This window comes from Oryctolagus cuniculus, chromosome 10 (genome assembly GCF_051225735.1).
Source record: "Oryctolagus cuniculus isolate XC-2025 breed Fujian yellow rabbit chromosome 10, ASM5122573v1, whole genome shotgun sequence".
Taxonomy (NCBI): domain Eukaryota; kingdom Metazoa; phylum Chordata; class Mammalia; order Lagomorpha; family Leporidae; genus Oryctolagus; species Oryctolagus cuniculus.
Genome location: NC_142876.1, coordinates 123,130,977 through 123,151,205, shown reverse-complemented (window position 1 = coordinate 123,151,205; position 20,229 = coordinate 123,130,977). Strand labels below are relative to the sequence as shown.

The window sequence follows — 20,229 nt, the reverse complement described above, 5'->3', positions numbered from 1 at the left end:
CACGCACACACACACAGATACAAGTGCTTTGATAAAAGTTTCATTGAGATACTTGCACGTATGTATTTGACTTGACGTTTTCTTGTCTGAGTTGAAATGTGGAGTCTGGGTTGGTGAAGTATTGATTCTTCACGTGAATTAGAAAAGGGTGTTTCTTCCTGCGGACACAAGTACCCCTGGCCAGTGCCGCTGGCCTGGCAGGTACAGTCGGGTTGGATTTCAGCCTCCACTCCTACACTGACCCCAGCAGTCCCCTTCTCAGCCTCCAAGCCCCTGGGCCCCACACACATGGCACCACGTTGAGATTGGTTCCCATGACCAGGTCTGCTGCTTTCTGCTTTTTGTGGGAGTGTGACATGAGGCGTGTGCGGGGCTGCCTGGTTTGGGCACAGGTGCGTCTGGCCTGAGTGGGCGCTGCCCCCAGTGCTGTGTTCTTAGTGTTTGGGATCTATACGCTGGATGGAAGCCATGCATCCTCTGACCTCATGGGCTGGACTGAATATCCCCATGTCCCTGGTGCTGTCCTTGGGTTCGAGGGCAGTGGTTTCCCGAACTTAATCCTGACACGACAGGTTTGAAGGCATGGGCCGTGTGGTGGACTTTCATGAATCTGTGTGTTCAGTTTGAAGGGCTGTGTGAGCACATGATTCTGTGCTTACCACCCTCCAGTTTGTATTGCTTGGTCCACTGTCGCTAAGGAAATGCTGTTGATAATGGGTGATATATTTTCTCCCCTGTGGCCATGAGAGAAGTCGGAAACCCTTGATGGTTCTTTCCCTTCCTCATTGTTCTTAAAGCTTTACTCACTGGGGCGATTTCAGAATCTGAGGCCCGCAGACTTGAGCAAGTTGAGTATGTGAAGGAGTCAGAGTCCGTCACAGGCATAGCTGAGTGCTGAAGTTACTGGGGTGCTTTGGAGCCATCCACGAAGTGACAGCTTCTGCAAGAGGCTCTCTGCTGAGACGGACTCTGGAGTGCAGCTGTGTTCGGAGAGGCAGAGGCTGGGCCTGGAGCTGGGCATAGGGGCTGGGCCGCAGTTGACACAGGCGGAGGCTGAGGTGCAAGGCCAGCAGTTCTGTTCACAGACAGGGATGAGGCCTTGCAGATGAACTGTGCTCAGGAGAGGCAGAGGGACCTGGAAGGGGGCCGCGCTGTGTGTGCAGTAGCAGCGCAGCCTCTCAGGGCCTCGGGCTGCTGTTGGGAACCATGAATCTGGCAGTATGGGGCAGACTGATCGAAGAAGCAAGGTATGGCGCAGGCCATGGTTACTTAAAAATTCATCAGCGAAGCAGCAGGTGCGTCGGGCAATCAGGTCTACAGATGGAGTGTCCACAGTGCAGTCCATCAGTAATGAATCCATGTGTCCACTGACCCAGGACTCCTGGTGAATGAGCAGGCTCAGCTGCTCTTGCCAGCAAAACCGGGAAGAATGGGTGACCCTGGGAGAGGGTGGTTGTGCTAGTTGACTTCACCCTACTGGCCTTTTTGGTTCCATGTATATCCCATAGTATTTTGTTGTTTACTTTAAATATACACAGTGTAGCTGAGTTTTTTAAGGTTTATTTTACTTATTTGAAAAGCAGAATTACAGAGCTTGGAGGGAGACAGAGATATAGTCCACCCAATAATTTATTCCCCAAGTGGCTGCAATGACTGGGGCTGGGCCAGGCCCGAAGCCAGGAGCCAGCAGCTTCATCCAGGTCTCCCACATGGTACAGGGGTCCAAGCATTTGAGCTGTCTTTCTGCTGCTTTTCCCAGGTGCATTAGCAGGGAGCTGGATTAGAAGTAGAGCAGCCTGGACTTGCTTGAACCAGTGCCCACATGAGATGGCACTGCACGGCTTTACCTGCTACGCTAAAAATGAATTTTTACAAGTTAGTGAGCAGTAGTTTAGCAAAGAGCCTGAAGTGACAAAAAGCATCTGATGGAAGTTCCTGCTGGGGCCAGGGCTTTTGCAGGGAGAAGCCCAGGGAGCATGGGATGTTCCCATAGCCATCTGAGTCCTGCTTACCCAGGTGTGCACAGGTTTGGACCCTAAGAGCCACACTCTGAAAACTGGTGCTTTCCTGCCACCGAGTCATGACTTGGTGCATACCAGAAAACACAGGGGAGATGGCCCGAGCCTGTGGAGGCCCAGAGAGGGAAGAAGGATAGGACATCCCCTGTGAGACTCCCATCGCTGCCTTCCTGGATCCTTGGGCACCTCCGGGGCTCCCAGAAAACGCTGGCCGAGATGGCGCTGACATGGGTGTGGGTACTGGGCAGGTCAAGGGCCTCATTGGCTCTGGGAGCTCTGCTTAGTGGGACTGAGGTGGAGTCTGAAGGCAACGTGGGTTTCTGGCGAGGAAGCAGTGGGGCAGATGCCGGTGGTGACTCCGCTCCCGTCAGGTCAGGGTGGCTGCTGGTTTGCTGTGCACACTGCCGTGCCAGCTCCATGTGAAATGCTGCACCGTGGAGGGAGCTGTTAGTGCTCGAGCAGGTGGGTGGTCCAGTGTGGTGGTGGCCTTGAGGGTGTCTCCCCTGGTCTGACCCGCCACCCCATAGATGCCCTGGGGTTCCCAGAGGATTTCTCCAGCCTGGGGTGACCTTGGGAGGGACACCTTGGATGCAAGGCTATATCTGAGGCCAGCAAAGGCTAGGACCTGAGGCTTGAACTGATGGAGACTTTCCACTTCTCGTCTGGAGCCTCTTCAAAGGAGGGAATGACCAGTGAGAAGGGTGGGCATTGGCTGCTGCTCATGCCCAAGTGCCTGGCCTACAGCTTGGCTTCTGCTGGAATGCCCCACCCCAGCCTCCCCGTTTGCCTGATGCGGTGCTCAGGAAGGGGCACTGTGACAGGCTGGGCCTCCTGAGGTGGTTTTTTCCCAGGACCACGTGGAGGAGAGGGCAGCAGCTGGGCGGCACAGTTCCGGAACTGTGTGCCCCTGCCCTGGCAGCCTTGGCCACACAGCACCTCCTGCAGGCTTTGGAACTGTTTCCCAGGGAGCACAGAGACGGGGCCTCCAGCTCTCGTCTCTCGAGGGTGACGCACGAGGGCTTCAGGTCACTTGCGGCTCTGGGCTGGGATGCGTCAGCAGCTGTTTCCCCAGGAGACTCGGCACTCAGCAGTGATGGGCAGCAGTTCCACTTCTACATCTTCAAGGCCATTGCTGGGCGCATGGTTCCCTGTGGAGCTTGGGCTTCTTCAAGCCGGGAGCCTGGGTTCTGAGGCTGGTGTTGCAGACACAGGAAGTGGCAGCTGCCTGTCCTTTTAAGGGGATGTCATTTTGGCCACCTTCTGCTGTTCAGAGCTAGCACAGTTGGAAGGGGCAGGTGCAGGAGAGAGGGGTTGGTTGGGGGCCTCCACCCCTGTGCATGTTGAACCCCTGCCTTGGTCAGTGGAGCCCATGAACTGGTCCAGAGCAGCAGAGCAGGGGTCACTGTTGTCTGCACTTCAGTCTTGCCGAGACATTGACTCACTGCCTTCCCTGCCTTCAGGCTGAGATCCTGGGGGCCGACTAGCCCTAGACACTCTGAATGTCGTGGTCCAGACCTTGGAGGAGAGAATTGATGGAAATCTACAGATAATAACATTACAAGCCCTTGGTTAGGCACCTTGATCCTGAAACCCTGTGCCTGAAGTGCCTGGAAGCCAAATGCAGCCTGTTTCCCAGTCTGACACGTGGGCTTCATTCTGGCACCTGCCGTCCCAGCCCTGACTCCTCTGTTGGTGGGAACAGCTGAACGCACCTCCCCTCCAACTCTCCCACCTGCTGCTGTCAGAGCAGCTTGGCCCTCCTGCCGTGCCCTGTGCTCATGGGAACCAGGCGAGAGCAACACAGCCCTCCTCCGAGTCTCCTGAAATGGGCGCCCCCCTTGTCAGGCTAGGATTGGGCTCATCTTGGAGAGCACCCTGCTTCTCTCCCCATGCTGGTGCCAACCTCTTCCTGCCAGCCGCTGGGAAATATTTCCTTTCTGCCTGATGTAGTGTGGCAAGTGGGGAACTATACGATAAGCACTTGCCTGTGAATTAATCTTTGGCACACAAGGTGCCTGGTATTTGTCCTGCGGCGGCCTGCCAGTTTCTCTTCCTTCCTCCTGGAATATGCTCCCACCAGCCCCTGGGTCCCTGTCTGCACGCCCTGCCCTACAGGAGGACTGCGCCACCCTTACCTGGAACAGGGAGAAGGCGAGTCTTTCAACTTCCTGTTTTATTATTTGTTAAACACCAATGCAGGTGTTTGGGGGTGTTTGTTCCAGCGTGGCCTTGGAGAAGCACAGTGTGCATTGCGGCTGGGGACTGACTGCCCCCAGCTACAGAAGCGCAGGGCACCGCGTGCTGTCCAGGGCTTTCCTCTGCCGAGGGCTACGGCCGCAGACACACCCAGAGCGTTTTCCTCTCTGCACGTCCGCAGTTCCACATGGAAACTGTGAGGAGTCTCGGCAGGCTCAGTGGGGACAGGGACCCTATAGGCACGGAGCCCCCCTCACCCTGTGCCTGGTTCCGAGGCCAGCTGCAAAAACCACCCCGAGAGCCAGCCTCGGACGCAGTCTCACGCCCCTCCCGGAAGTTGCCGTTGGTCGAGCTGTGGGGAGAACACAGGAGGGCGGCCACCTCTGACCCCAGCGAGTGGGGGGAGGGGAGCAGCTGGGAAGGGTGAGGAAGGCCGGCATGCGTGGGAGACTGGCCTTGCTGTGACAGGGCCGTCACCCTGAGGAGGAGGAGAGCGGATGACGTAAATGGGTGTTGTTCCTGGCAGGGAAGTGAGAAGTGAGTCACTTGGAGCGGTGTTCTCTAACCTCAGCTCTCATCCAGTGGGCAGTGCGGGCAGGCAGCTCCTTCCCCGTGCAGCCAGGCGCTTGGCGCACGTGACAGGGGAGGCAGTCAGCAGGGCCCCAGCGTGGCTCAGGGGACGCCTCCTTGGTCCCTGGAGCTGCTTTGAGAATTGGTGGCATGAAAGTCGAGGTCTGGGGAGACCCCATCAGAGGGCCCCCTCTGTGGGAGTGAGCTTGTCCTCTGGGCTGGGACCGGGCTCTGGCCTCCCCGCCTGCCATCACCTTGGCCTTCTCAGGACTGCCTGGCCCCAGCTCTTCATCAGTGAAGCAACGCTGCAGAGAGGGGGAGAGGTGCACGGCCTGCTGACCCCTGCGGAGCCATGGCTGCCGTGGCGTGGGGCGGGCCAGAGCCACCCTTGACCCTGCTGGGCCCTGGGGTGGTCACACAGGTGGTTCTCAGGGAGGGCATCAGGCAGCACCTGGCTCACACAGGGTTCAGAACGGGGTGTTTCTCATCCTGTGAATGAAATTCCTGTTACTGAAAGCCCATAGTTTGTCAGACTTGCTTGCCATCAGGTGTCCCCCTGCAGGTGGATTTTTTGGGTGCAGGTTTGTCACCCTGTGGCCTCTGTCTCGTGTTGTCCTTTTTTTTTTTTTTTTTTTTGACAGGCAGAACGGACAGTGAGAGAGAGAAAGGTCTTCCTTTTCTGTTGGTTCACCCCACAAAGGCCACTGTGGCCGGTGTACCGTGCTGATCCTAAGCCAGGAGCCAGGTGCTTCTACTGGTCTCCCATGGGGTGCAGGGCCCAAGGACCTGGGCCATCCTCCACTGCACTCCCGGGCCACAGCAGAGAGCTGACCTGGAAGAGGGGCAACCGGGACAGAATCCGGCACCCCGACCGGGACTAGAACCCGGTGTGCCAGTGCCGCAGGCGAAGGATTAGCCTGTTCAGCCGCGGCACCGGCCTTGTTGTCCTTCTTATCACTGTGTGTTTTAAATGACCTGAGAGGTCACTGCCTGGGATGGTGTTACCTACACCGACACCTGGTCTGCTACAGGGTGAGATGGACACTTCTGTGTGGTTTCAGGTGCTCTCTGGGGCAGGTGTTTGGCGCAGCACTTCACACACCCGCGTCCATACTGGAGTGTCCCATACCCATACTTGCGTTCAAGGCCCGGCTCCACTTCCAGTTCCAGCTTCCTGCCAGTGGCCCCCCTGGGAGGTGGTTGGGTCCCTGCCACCCGTGTGGGAGACCCAGGTAGATTCCTGTCTTCTGGATTTGGCTTGGTCTAGCCCTAGCTGTTGTGCAAGCATTTGGAGAGTGAACTAGTGGATAGAAGCTCTCTATCTGTCTTACCCTGTTTTGCTCTTTCTCGGTCTCTCTCTCTCCTTCAAATAAAAATCAAAAGTTTTAAAATTTTTTGAATAAAAGTATCTCAAAGCATAAGTATAAAAGAGAGGGGTAAAAGTTAAGGGTTTTTTGACCAAGACCATTGTGTGTGTGTGTGTGTGTGTGTGTGTCCTGTTTTTTCCGTAATTATGCCTTTGACATGAACACTTACCTGTCTCTGCCTTCCCAGGAAACTCAACAAGGGTCATTTGGGATAATTGGTCTAAACCTAGGTCTTGAGGCTGAGATCCGGATTTGAAAAGCAGTTTACCACCTGGGCATACTGGAGTTGGATGCCTGGGAAGATGGCCATCCCCTGGCTCAGTCCACATACCATGGGCACTGGGTACTGCATGGCTGCCTGACCCACACTTCTGCAGTCCAGGTCGAGATCCTCGGGAGTGCCATCAGCTTCCCTGGTTGTAGATCCTCACCGCAGGTGTCCCCGGGGGAGTGTGTGTCCTGGCTGCTCTCTGTTCAGGAACTGGAGACCCGCAGGGCTCGTTCTCCTCCTTTGCTGATAGCACGTGGCCCCTCCAGGAGTCTGCTCTTGAGGCCTTGCCAGTGAGCCTGTGGGAGGGGCAGGGTGAGGCGGGGCGATCTGTGGAGGCCACGTGTTCCTCTCCTCCCTTACCACCCAGCCTGTAGGCTGCGATTCATGTCTGTAAGGAGATGGCATCAGAGGGAACCTCAGGTTCTCCATGGCCTCTCAAATGTGATGGAAGAGTCCAGGGAGAGGAAAGAGAAGACTTGAAGGTGGCCTACTTCAAGCCTGAGTTTGCCTGAACCCCTTTGGACCTGTAGCGGGTGCACTGTTTGCCCATGGCTGTTTCTTCCTCTGGGTCAAACAGGAGGTCAGTGTACCCACCCCCAACTTGCCTTAATGACCTCAGAGGCCAGACTTCCTCTTGCCAGCTGCCATGCCGGCATCAGATTCTGCTCTGTAACCTTCTGCTATGTTTAGAGATTGGCCAAGGACGGCCCCAGGGCTGAATCCTGCCAGCCCTCTGTGTTTATAAATAAAGCTTTATTGGGACACAATTCTGGCTGTGGCTGCTGTTGTGGTGCGGGGTTGAGCTGCTGCCACAGAGACTGCCCGGCTCATGGAGGCTGAATGTGTGCTAGCACCTGGGTCTTTAATCCCGGCTTCCTGTATACTCAGCTGCTGATGGGAACAAGTCGTGGCTGTTCCCTTTTTCTGCATTCCTATTCCCTAGTAAGGCAATGACGGGTTTTAGGTGAACATTCATCAGGTGAGCACTATCCTGCGTCCCAGGATACTTTCTCCACACCTTGGCTAGTAGGTGGGGACTGGGGATAAAAGGTCACTCCTGTGTCCTGGTTTGCTGAGCAGGTGGAATTCCCTGTGGAAGGTGTCCCTTGCTGCCATGCCCTCCCCCTCCCTCTTCAGGGCTGTTTGGAAGTCAGGGCAGGATAGGGCAGGGCAGGGCATTCCTTCGGGAATTGTGTGTGGCTCAGAGTGTAGATACCTGAGAGTCCAGGCGTGGGGTGCCAGAGCCTCTCCCAGTGTCCTGCCCGTGAGCGACAAATTCCTAGGTTAGTCACTTCCTCATGGTGCAATGTTGGGCTGTTTTCTGTGCCTCCTATGGAAGTTTTCCTAGAGGTAAAAACAGGGACCCCTTGGCCACATAGGTTTACCCTTAGTACATCTGGCCCCCAGGAACCTGGTTTGCAGCTTGCTTCTCTTCTCTCTGGTTCTGCCTTGTGACCTTATTCACTCCAGGGCATCCGCTGCCGCCATTAACAGCCAATGCTCCCAGAGCCTGAGTTACCATGACCACAGGCACACTACCGCCCCCCACCCCACCCCGCACACATATTCTGTCTGCCTCTGGTCCTCCTGTTTTGCTCAGTGGAGTCCCACTGCCAGCCTCCTTGCATAAGCTGAAGTCCTCCATCTTGTATCTGCCTGCCTGTCACCAGGAACTCATTCTCTGCCCGTCATACTTGGCAGGGTTTAACAGCCAGGGATCTGGGGGTCTGTGGACTCACAGTGGGCCCGATCGTGGGCCTATGGAGTCAACGGTGTCCCCTGTGTGGGCTGGCTAGCTGCAGAGCCTGGGTGCACTTGGCTGTCTCCGTGCTGAGGGAGGCCTCCGCCTCCCATCTTTGCCAGGGGAATCCCTGAACAGGAACCTGACCACCTCTCTCACCATCCTGACAGCCTTTGGTGAGGGATTGAGTCCGTTGCCAGTATATGCAAGGCCCTGGCGTCCTGCCTGTTGTGTCCACTCGGCTTTCCCGCGGCCTACCTCCACCCATCCTCCTGCACCTGCGCCCGTGTGCTTGTGAGGCCCGGCATTGCTGTGGTCCAGGTGTCTCTGCTTGCTCATGGGAGACGTGCCTTCCTACCCTTTGCCTGGCAGGCTGCCCAACCCTGAAGGAATGCCCGCTCCCTGGAGGGTTCCTCTGGCTCCCAGGGGCAGGGCAGGTGATGGCTCGGAGCGTGCCGGGTTGATATGAGACCCTCAGGCATGCAGACCATGTGTGTCTGCACCCGGGAGCCCTGGAGAGATCGGCCCAAGTGATGAGCCGGGGTGGACAGCGCTGCCTGGCGGCCCGTAGTGCTCACCATGGTGCTGGACCCTGCGTGTTTGTTCCTCAGTGGCAGCTCTGGTTCCTCATTTTATTCTAGTTGTTCAGGAGCTGAAGTGTTGGTTAAGGCTTCTCACATGCAGGATCCTAGCCCTAGGCACAGAGGTTCTCTGGGCGTAGGGTCTTCACATAGAGCAGCCACAGGAGGACGATTTCCTGCCTGTCCACTCCCTGAGGGAGCTGGGGTGGGGACCTGTGTGTCTGTTCCCTGTCCCATTGACCCAGGCATGCAGCCCCTCCCAAGGCCAGGCCCAGTCCGCTCCTGGGCACCTGGCTATGATGAGTCTTCTGAGAGAGCCCAGTGCCCCCCCCCCAAGCCTGGGCAGCGTAAGGATGCATCGGTGGTGGCAATTGCCATGTCACAGGGTGCCTTCCTCGGGGCTGGGAGGGAGACAGACGGTATCATTTGGGAGGAGTAACCCTGCCCCACCAGAAATGCTGGAGGGTCTGTCTCCCTGTATTTCCCACAGTGACTTTGGCCAGCAGTAGGAGCAGTCCCACAGTCTGGGTGCTTGGGGCTGGGAGCCAGGCCAGTGGCCTCTGCCTGGTCTGGTCCACCCTGCACAGTGGTCTGGCAGTGGGCACAGTTCAGGCTGCTCGCTCAGCCTCTCGGACCTGCCCCCACCCGTGAGAAGCTTCCCCGTTTCTCACGCAGGGAGGTGGCGACACCCATGCTTCTGTGAGCTGGGCAATCAGAATTTGTGGCTTTGCTTTCTGTTGTTCGCGTGGGTGGTGGGCCCTGTCCGGCGTGTAGCCTGCTCTCCTCGTCCTCAGACAGGTGGGGCAAGGGTCAGTGGCTGTGCTTTGTTGAGTGACAGAGCAGGAAGCCTGAGAGATGGCTACTTGCAGGCTGGGCACCTCATTTGACAAATAAAGATCTGTAAAGGTTGGCAGCAGAAAGGCCGCGTGGAGCTCCTGCTCCCTGGAGGCGAGGCTTCTCTTCTGCTCGGGCCCTCGGAAGAGTTCCTTCATGCTCGCATCTGAAGGACCGTCTCTGCCTGGGCAGAGGGTGAGGCTTCCTGGGGCTCAGCTCTTGCCCGGTTTTGCTCACAGATGCCCGGTACCGTCTCCCAGGACCCCTGTCCTTGCTGTAGAGTATGCACGTATGCATGTGTGTGTGTGTACCTGGGAAGGGAGGGGAAGGAGAGACATGTTGCCCTTTTCAAGATCCCACTGCTGTGCGTGTTCCTGGGCACTGTATTTTGGCTCCGTGGGCAGCCTGAAGGGAGTTGCCCTGTGGTGCTCCAGAGTTGGGGTTTGCTTACAGATCGGGGTCCCTCAGGAGTCTCCTGATAGCCCCCACCCCGGGCTGCATGTGTCCACGGGAGTGTACCACTTCTTACTTGGGTGCCGCCTCCTTGAGAGCAGTGTCCATCTTGTTATGGTTGGGGTGGGAGTCGGCTGTGCTGCTTGTTGGATCGAAGAAGTGGAGTCACACCTGGCTCTCCACTGAGTGTCACTTATGTAGAGATTTATTTGTTTGAAAAGAGCATCACAGAGAGAAACAGAGACTGAACTCCCATCATCTGATTCACTCCCCCAACTGGTCGCAATGGCCAGGGCTGGGCCAGGTTGAAGCCAGGAGCCACGAACTCCATCCAGGTGTCACCCGTGGGCGGTAGGGGTCCATGTGCTTGGACTGCCATTGGTCACCTTCCCAGTCTCACTAGCAGGAAGCTGGATTGGATGCTGAGCAGATAAGCCTCAGCCCAGCGCTGTAATTTGGGATGCTGGTGCTGTAGACAGTGGCTTAGCCTGCCGTTCCAGGGTGCCGGCCCCTGCGGTGGATCTTAAGGGTACATTGCAAACCACACCAAGGAGCCCATTCATCTCCATGACAGAGTGAACTGTTCTCAGTTTCTGCTTCTGTCCTCTTGTGAGCTGCCTTTCCTAGTTGGAAGTGAACTGGTCCCACCTGTCGGAACAGCTCTTTCTCTGTTCTGTTGCTTCAGGTTTTCGGGAATTCATCTTAAGGGGGGGCGTGGGAGCTGGGTGGCCCTCTGTTTTGCTGTCGCAAACCCCTCTACTATTTCCAGTGAGCGGTTATGTGTGTGAGTTGTATGCCTGGCTTGTGTTTACAAGAGGAAGTATCCCGTTTAATTTTATTTTCACACCAGAAGCCCAAGTGTGAAGAGAACATGGTGTTTTAACACTCCCTCGGTTATCAGCTGCTGCGCGGAGGCTGTGTATTGTCACATACAGTTTTCCCCGTGTGTTTCTACATTTGTTACCAGGCAACGTTGCTGCACAGGCACGTGGAGTCGAGCCGGTGCCTGCCAGACCCCCGCTGCGCGAACCACAGAGCCGGTCCATGGGGACCGGGAAGAGGATGGGCACAGGGCTGGTGCACTGGGGTGAGGGACAGGCTGTAGCACCATGACCACAGGCCAGGGCTTGGGGCAGCAACTGCGGCTTCTGGAGCATGCCTTGCTGAGTGTCTCTCCCGGGTGAGACGAGAGTTTGTAGTGGGTCGCCGGAGGTCTGCTGGGAGCTTCTTGGCCTTCTTAAAGCCGAGCCCACAGTGTACTCTTGCTCTGGTCATTTTGGGTGCCGCGTGGACACCTGGAGTGGTGTAGTGGCGAATGAGCGTGGTGCAGGGGCTGCTCATGGTGGATGCCCAGTTCTCTGTCCAAGTTTGTGCCTTGTTAAATTTGCCTCCCACTGGTTCTGCTAGAAAGGAAGTCTTGTGGTCAGAGCACCAGCTGCAGCGACCCTCACTGCCGGCCCCTCTGACACTGCACGATGAATCTTGCTGTGTTCACTGATGTGTTGACAGCCCTGTAGAGTCTGAATACTCTGGTGGGGCAGAGCCCGGTCCCCCGCAGCCTTTGCTTTGTGCCTGACAAGGGGACATTTGTGTCCGGGACCCTTGCTGTCAAGGGTCAAACTCACCTTCTCAGGCTCAGAGGGAGCTGGTCGAGGCCAATACGTTGGATCCCCAGCCCGTGGTGGGTTTCTGGAAGTATCTCCATGGCAACAGCTTTTAAAAGCGTTTGGTGACACCAGCAGGTTAGGTGAGCAGTCGGAGTCAGCTCGGCTTCACAGAGTCAGAGAAGCATGTGGCCCCCGGGCGAGTCTGCCCTACGCCCCGACAGGCTCTGTGGGTCTGGCCAGCTCTGGGCCCTTGGCTCGAGTTTGCTTTGTGGGGGTCCTTGACGTCAGTGTCTTCAGGGAGACGACCCTTTGCCCCCACTGGGCACTTTCTGTCTGTTTTTGTTAAGAAAGAAAAAGGTAACGGGTTGAGCCTGAGTGGGGATTTAGAAACAGTTATCTTTAATTTTATATATTTTTACAGGCATAAATACAACTTCAGCTTCCTTTGGAAAATCGAATATGCCTTGTTCACGGGCCTTTGCTCTTGGGTGTTAAATTCACTACTTAATTTTCATCAGGAAATGTTGAGGGAGGAGGCCCCGGATTGCTTACCTGACCTCTTCTACATAGCTACTTTATTTTTCTTGTATCCTTGAGGAGGACTGGACTCTGAGGGCTCCTGCCTTGGGCTGTCCCGAGGGCCCTGAACTTGGAGATCTCTATCCTGCTGCTTAACCTCTACGATGACTCCTGAGTGGATTCAAGTCCTCACCCGCAGGCTGAGGCAAAGCGGAGAGAGCCAAGGTCGAGCTGTGTGTTTGGGAAGCACGGGAGTCAACAGAGACGTTATGTAACTCCTATTTATATCCTCCCCCCGCGCGGCAGGCTGCTCGGGCGGGAGCCGCCGGCAGGGGCTGCAGAGGCTCTGCTCTGCGTACCTTCCAAGGTGCTGGAGACCAGCCTGCCCTCCATGCCTGCTCGGGGAGGGGGGGGGGGGGATCTGGCTCTGGGTGGGTGGCCGTGGGTGGGCTGAGCTGTTGCCATGGTGTTTTCAATCCCTCCGTCGCTCAGGGAATTCACTCCTCCTTCCCCCACTCTCTCCTCCCCATCCTCCCCACCCCCTTTTTTTTTATTTCTTTTTTTTTTTTTTTCAGCCCATAAGCTTCCCTGTTTCTCAGGCCCACGCACGATTCTTGGAGCTGTCTCCGGAAACAGGATATTTTCCCTGTCCGTCCCATGAGCTCTGTCCTGAGGTGCATTGTCTCCTCTGTCCGCTCTCGCTTTCCTGTTAGGTTTCACTACCAGTCCTCTGTGTCAGGGCCTGGTCACAGTGTTCTCTCCCCTCTCCAGGGTTGGGTTGAGCCCTGGAGGCAGGGGCGTGTGTGGTTCTCCTCTCTTCCCTCTGCCCCCACCCCGAGCAGCCTGATGGCTCCCCTGAGTCCTCTGGCCTGTTGTCAGAGTGACGCACAGGAAAACAGGAGCAGCTGTGTCTCTCAGTGACAGCTCCTGGAGCTCGGGCAACTCCCATCACCTGAAGGCTGCAGGTTGCAGTTACTCAGCCTGCACTTTGTTAAAACGTGGCTGCTCCCAGATTCTGGGCAGGGAGGCCTAGGGAGCCCTAAGAGAACCCGACTGCCCCGGGGACACAGCGCCTGCCGCTGGTGGCCGCAGGTAGCCGAGACAGCCATGAGCTATCCCTTGCTTCCTGCTGGGCAGAGATACTGAAGGTGTGCAGGGAGGTCTCCGAAGGAGGAGTTCCTTGAGAACGGGTTTCACGTTTTTTTAAAAAGCCAAACCCACCCTTGCCCAGCCCAGTGTTGTGCAATTCCGCCGGGAGCCGGCAGCCCGCCCTGTCAGCTTCTGTTGGAGACGTCTGCATGAGGCACCCCGGCTTCCAGACCCAGGCGCTCGCTTCTTCCCTTCTGGGCCGCGGGGGGGACTTTCCTTGGAGATCTTCCAGGCGAGTCCGCCTCGTGGTGGCGGCGCTCCTGAGACGCCCGCAGCTTGCTTCTGCCCTGGGGATGTCTGGGGCGCCCCACACTCCGACCCGGGCCCGACCTGAGGTCACTGCCCCGGCTCTGCTGTGCCCTGAGGACGCCTTCTGCACTTGTCCACTGTCCTCACGGAGAGGCCCGGGTCATGGAGGCTCTTGCCCTGTCCTTCCGGGTGCTGGTTGGGAAATACGTTGGTTGAGCTTCCTTGCCACGCGAGCCTGCCATGTGGAATCTGGGAGGGAGATGGGTCCTGAAGCGAGGTAACCACAAAAGACCTTCCGTTCTGCTCCATAGCCAGCAGGCAGGTGGTGAGCCAGCCGGCTGAGGGTCTGCACCAGGGGCCTGGGGGAGGTTGCACTGTCTGCAGCCACCGTTGCGAGTCTCCAGCCAGCTGTGTCCCACCCCCCCACCAGCATGGTTGAGCTCTCATACAGAATCTGGTCGCTGAGGGAAACCACAGCTGCTGTGGGTGCTGCGCCGTGCTTGGTGGGAGTTTTTCCACAACTGTGCCTCCTTTGGGATCCCTGCTCACTGATTCACAGTGAGGATTCGCAGTGGTGACCACCCCGGGGGAGCTTCCATCCTGTGGGAAGGCGCTGGGCCCTGTGGGCTGGTCAGGGACGGCTTCACTCCTTCACTCAGAGCTGCCCTTGAGGTGGAGCCCAGCAGATGAGAGCTGGGAGTGTCCCTGCAGATGCCCCCAGGCTGCTGGGGAGCAGGGAAGTCAGCCGGGGGTGGGGGGAGCGCAGCAGGGGTGGGGGCCAGAGGCCGCTGCTTGCCCGTGGTAATGCGCCTGTCATCAGGAGGGAGCCGGGTCAGGTGACCCCACAGACCCTGCCAGCCCCTAGTCAGTGCTTCTAAAGGGCACCAGGTTGGCTGGCGGAGCCTCGGCTTGGGTCTCGCTGTGATCCCCAGCAGTGCTTCCAGAGCCGCGTGTAATTTCATCTGCCCGTCTCCACGGCCCCATGGATGTTACCTGACCAGCCCGCACGCAGAAACCAGGCCTGCGGGGTTGGGACATGGGAATTCCCAGAGCGTGTCCACTGGGGGCCAGCCTCGGGCTGTGGCTGGGGCAGCTGGGGCTGACTGGGGGTGCTCTCTCTGTGGTGGATGGTCAGCTGTTTGTGAGCTGTGTCCTGTCCCCTGGTGGGCCAGGGTTTATTTTTCTTTGGATTGTACGGTCCAGTGGACTTGTCACAGGTGTGAGCTGTGGCTGGGCCCGTATCCCTGTGGCAGGACAGGTGCTGTGGGCTCTCATGTGTGCCGTCCTGTGCTCTGCCCAGCAGGCCTCTCGGGTGGTTCTCATGCTCACCCCCCCCACACCTCCTGAAGCCCAGGGGGCAGTTATTAAATGTCCTTGCAGACCCTGTCCGTACACTGGCACCTTGAGAAGAGTGCAGGATGTGCAGAGCCCCTGACTGCGGAGACACACGAAATGGCTGGACCGGGGATGGGTGCTGCCACTGGTCCAGATCTCAGGTTGAGTTCTCGGGGAGCCAGGGAGCTCTGCAGGCAGCAGAAGTCGGTCGGTGCTGATCAGGTGCCCCCAAAATGGAAACAGGACCTGAGGACCGGCTCCTCCGACTCTGGCTGGGCCTGCAAGAGGTTGGCCCTGTGGGGCGTGGGAGGAGCAGGGTGCGCACACTTGTGGGTCTCCAGCACGGGCCCTCTTCCCTGCGGTGAGTCAGGGCTAGCCCGAGCGCCTCCTTGCTGATGCTTTCCCAAGGCCCTCTGGCATGCTTCTTTGTAGGTCTCATGCTGCAGCCTGGAGCTGTGGGAAGCAGGCCTCCAGGTGCTCCCGGCCACCCACAGACCCCGCAGCCAGAGTGCACGGCCAGGATGGGCCCCGAGGGTTTCTCACGAGCCGCCTGAAGCCACGTGTTGTGGAGTCCGGGAGCAGTCATGGAGAGTGTCCTCCCGGCCCCAGCCCTTGGTTCCGAAGGACGGTGGTTGTGCTTTTCCCAGGAGTAACTGTCCTGGACTCCAACGCATTCTCTCCCGAGAGCTAACCAAGCCAGCTTTGGCTTTAGAGTGACTTTGTATTTATTTGCTTATTTTTATTTAATTCATTTGTGAGGCAGAAAGAGATCTTCCTCCACCAGTTCACTCCCCAGATGCCTGCAACAGCCAGAGCTATGCCAGGCTGAAGCCAGCAATCAACTGAATCCGAGTGTCCCCCTGGGTGGCAGGAACCCAAGTACTTGAGCTGTCACTGCTGTCTAGCAGGGTGGGTGTTAGCCCCAGAAGCTGACATTGGAAGCTGGACCAAGACTGGAACCCAGGCCCTCCAGTATGGAATGTGGGCATCTTAGCTGCAGTGCCAAGTGAAGCACCGGCAGAACAGCTTCTGCTCACCTGGCGGGTCACCGCGCAGGTCCTACCGTGGTCCCTTTCTCCGTGGATGAATTTGCAGGGTCGTAGTGTGCAATTGTTTCACTTTTTTCCGAGGGGTCGCCTGTCCCTTGTCTTCTGTGTGTTTCTCCCTAGATGCTTCCATCTTCCTCCTCTTGACTGTGGTTGGAAGACTCAGTACAGCCCCACAAACCATAGGGCCCGGGGCACTGGTCAGAGGCGTCATTGCTGAACCCAGCAGTGTCCTCACACTGGGTTCTTGAGCCCCTGGGCAGTCTCTGTGCTGATGGAGACTGCCCACCGACAGCTTCACTGTGCCATCAGAGCTTTGTACGGCGACACCGCCTTCATTTTTTTAGAAAAGTACAGTTTGTTGGTTGAGCGGTTGTTGATGACTGTGTGTGAACCATAGGCGCCCTGGTTCGCACAGGGAACCAGTGTGCTTGGGAGACCAGGCAGAGCGTTCCAGCGAGTGCTGGTGTTCAGGGCAGAAAAGGAGAGGCACAGCGGAGCAGACTGGCCTTGCTGATTGCTGGAAAGCTCGTGAATTCACCCTGAAAAGTGTCCTGAAGATCCGCCCCTTGGCCTTGGCGCTCAAGCCCTTGGCAAGGTCCAGCAAGTGGACTGAGTAAAGCTCTTCATCCGCACCTCGTCGGGAGCAGCAAGGACGACCCCATCCACACCTGGCCTGGCGGCCTGGGAAGTGACGTGCCGTGTGCGCCAGGGAGGAGCTCGCTTTGGAGAAGGAAGTCGGAGCGTGGATGTCTTCCCGCCCTCGCTTCCCTCCCTCACGTGGTAGAGGTTTCCTGTACTTCCGAGCGCGTGCAAGCAGCAGACAGCCCCAGAGGCTGGTAAACTGGGAACTCCATTTGAAACCCCTCAAACCTTGGAGAAACTCCGCCTCTTCGAGTGGGTGACAGTTCAAACCGAATGCCTGTTTGGTAATTAACGTACCCTTTTCATACACAGACCTTCTCATACAATCAAGAAGGACTGAAAATAGTGGGAAGCAGTTCCTGCTGGAAGACCTGGACTGTATCTCAGCCAAGGATCTGACACCGGCCTGAATTCTGTCCTGGGGTGTATTGGGCTTTGAGAAAGAGGAGCAAAATATTTATCCGTATGGCGACAGAAATCCAAGTGGTTCCTAGAGCTAGTGAAATTCCAGCAGGGTTCTTTTTTAACTTCCTGTGTTGGGACAGCTCATACTGTCAGTCCAGAGGCCATCTTGACCCACCAGGACTGGCTGGATTTGTTTTTCTTCATCAACCAGACTTTGGTCATCACGTGACACGCAGTCCTTGCTGGCCCACTGGTCTCCTCTCCGCTGGAAGGGGCTTGCTGTGTTAGGTTCCAGCAGCAGCCTGCGTTTCGGTAGGAGTCACACTTGTGCTTTCCTGCCTGCAGCCTTCCTGGGCTCCCAGCTTCCACGGTTGCAGACAAGGCGGGGCCCAGGGCACAGGTGAGGCTGAGTAAGTCGTCCAGGGTCACGTGCCTGGTGATGGAGGCGGCCAAGCTGGGATGCAGGTTTCCGGAAGGCGCGCTTCCCCAGGGCACCGTGCCTAACCAGGTCAGGTGTTTGATTACCTAATCCATGGCTCTGGATGTTTGAATTTTGATTGCTATCACTGGTTTCTAGGAAAAGGACTCAGACCCAGAGCAGTCACTGCATGACAAGGCTTTTGTTTGACCCCTGGCCCAGGCACAGGTGGTGGTTTGGGGGCCCCTGTTAGTGAACGTGTTCAGCGTTGTGGTGCTCACTTGTGCACCCGACACGTGGCCCTGCACTGTGTGCTAGCCTGGGTTTATGTCTTCGAGAGGTGTGGGAGTGAGAGAGGAGGGCAGCTCATACAAAGCCTAGGTCTGTGGCGAGCATTATGGGCCCTTGCTCAGGTGTTTCCACAGAGCAGGGAGGGTGAGAGCGAGGACAGCATCTGGTATCGCCTCCCCTCACCAGGTGCAGGGCTTGGGGAGTAGTTTACCACCCCTGTGCCTGGGTTTCCTCATCAGTGAAGTGGGTGCCATGGCATGCCCGCCGTGGGGGGTAGTGGGGAGGGCTGAGTAAGATAGTGTAGGGCGCTCAGACAGGGCCCGGCACTCTGGTGCCTCTGTAATGTGATCCAGAGATCGCGTCCCAGAAGGCACGGAGTTCCCATTAATCTCAGGTGGAGACTTGACACTTGGGTGACCACCACCGTCCCTGTGTCACCCCTGCGCCTCTGTGTGAGGAAGGCCAAACTGGCATGCGGAGTTGTGGGGCTGATATGGCCTCAGAGTCCCAGAGACAACCCCCATGCCCCGGGGCTGGTGTGAAGAGCAAACCCAGAAGCCTCCTGGAGGAGATGTTGGCTCACTGCCCAGCGGCTGCATTTTTAAAATTCTCGCACTTGGCCTGAAACCTGACACATTCTGCAGCAGATAAGTGACCACGTGACCACGTGCAGGGAACAGAGCATCCTGGGCCCTGCTTCTCAGGGCAGTGCCTTACCTGGAGGTCAGGTGGAGAATCTTGTCTGATTGCCTCACCGCCTAGGTCCAGCGGCTTTCCCTGGGGGGAATCAAGGCCCCCAGCTGTGCTGGAGCTCTGGGCTTGCCACGCCCCCAAGGCTCCATCAACCAGTCCTGGAGCCGAGCTGCCACAAAGGGCATCTCGCCTGAGAGTGCTCTGTCTCGTGCCCATGCAGGTGTGTAGATAGGTGCGTGTTCTGGGAGCCCCGTGGCCCTTGGCGCTCACAGCTGGTCTAGTCCTTTATTCTTGGATGGCTGGTGGTGGTGGTGGGGGGGGAATTGGGAGTGGTACTTTCCTTCTTGACCTGCCTTCCCCAGGTCTGTGTCCCAGCCAGAGATTTTTCTGCCTCAACCCCTTTCTCAAATCCTCTAACTGGTGCTGTGACCTCTGGAAACCAGAAAAAGAAGCCCGTGCCCCACCCCTCCCCAGGTCTGCAGCGTGGCTGCCACTGTGCACCAGGCCCTGCTCAAGTCCCCGAGCTCTCTGCACCTGGGCAGCTTCCTGACGGGTGATGTCTTCTCGGCTGTCTGCCCAGACAGTGCTGACAGTGTCTGGAAAAGCTTTGCATCAGACACGCCCTGTGGGGAACCAGAGGGGAGTGGACAGGGTGTCCGGGGATGGGCAGTGGCAGCCAGCCTCCAAAGGTGGCCCCTGGTCTGGAGCGGTGGCCAACCCCCCAGCTCTCTGGGACCAAAGTGGGCTTTCTTCCCCTCTGTTTTTATGATGATGTGATTTATATAAGGGGCCATTTCACAAAGTTTGTGGGAAAATGGAACTAAAAGTTTATCTTATTTTGGCATCAAAAATCTTTTAAAATCCATGCCTATTTTCTTCATAGGATGCATTTTCCATGAACTTGCTGAAGTGACTGGGTACAGTCATGAGTGTTGACTTTGAGTGTAGGCTCGATTAGGCTTGACCAAGGGTAGGGTCCCTGCTGTTGTAGCTGTCTACAGCTGCTGTGACAGTTGCTACAACTTAGTAGCTTAAAGTGACCAAATGTATTATGTCCCAGGTTCAGTGCCAGTCCTACGCAGCCAGCAGGGCTGGGTTCCTCCTGGAGGTGTCCAGACCCTTCTTGGTTTCTGGGGGCCATCTACCCACCTTAGCTCAAGGCCCCGTCCTCTGTCTTCAGGTTCAGCCACAGGAGGAGTCGGGTCCCTTGCATGCTGTGCCCCCCATACCTCCCGTTCCACTTGGAAGGACCCTGTGATTACAGGGACCCTTCTGAGCAGTCTGTGGTGGTGGTGGTTTAAGGTCAGGTCATGAGCAGCCCTCCCGTCTGCCTTGTCTCGGGACACACAGGTTCCGGGGCTGGACAGGAATGTCTGTGAGGGCACCAGGGTTTCATGTACCACTGTGTCTGTGGAACGGAGTCCAGTAGGGTCAGGGAGAGGAGCAGGCCCGTGGCCAGGTGGAAGCTGAAGGACCATGGTCCTGGGTCCTTCAGGGGGCTCCTCTCTCTCCCTGCGAGAACTGCCCGTTATGGGGGAGCTTGAGTGCACAGGTCCAGGTGCAGGGCTCTGCCTTCCCCACGTCTGCCATGCACCAAGCAGCAGAGAGGGCAGGCGAACGTCCCCACAGCCACAGCTGCGCCCAAGCCCCTCGCTGAGGACCCTGTCCCTCAGCCTCGCTTCCCTCCCTCGCCCACCCTTAGAGGAGGGCCGTGTCTTGATTCTTCATTTGCACTGCCCTCCCCCTGCTGTGTACTTCCGGCACCCGACAGAGTCTTGGGGTCCCTGGGGGAGGCCAGGCTGCCCTGTCAGGGCTGACCCCTGAGCCACACCTGGCTTGGT

General features: G+C 57.4%; 1 protein-coding gene and 1 long non-coding RNA gene across 14 annotated transcripts in view; one reads left to right on the top strand and one right to left on the bottom strand.

Annotated features, from left to right (window-relative positions):
- The window catches only part of ITPR1 (inositol 1,4,5-trisphosphate receptor type 1), a 297,727-nt gene that overhangs the window by 216,288 nt on the left and 61,210 nt on the right, over window positions 1-20,229 (top strand). The gene's annotated exons all lie outside the window — the stretch shown is intronic.
- LOC138843992 (uncharacterized) lies at window positions 1,545-4,703 on the bottom strand. 2 transcript variants are annotated; one of them, XR_011379286.2, is made up of 2 exons: window positions 4,154-4,703; window positions 1,545-3,533 (listed from the first exon to the last, which is right to left on the bottom strand). It is a non-coding gene; the product is annotated as an uncharacterized LOC138843992 (long non-coding RNA). The 2 variants fall into 2 exon arrangements; XR_016214493.1 differs by having other exon boundaries at window positions 1,545-3,558; window positions 4,154-4,693.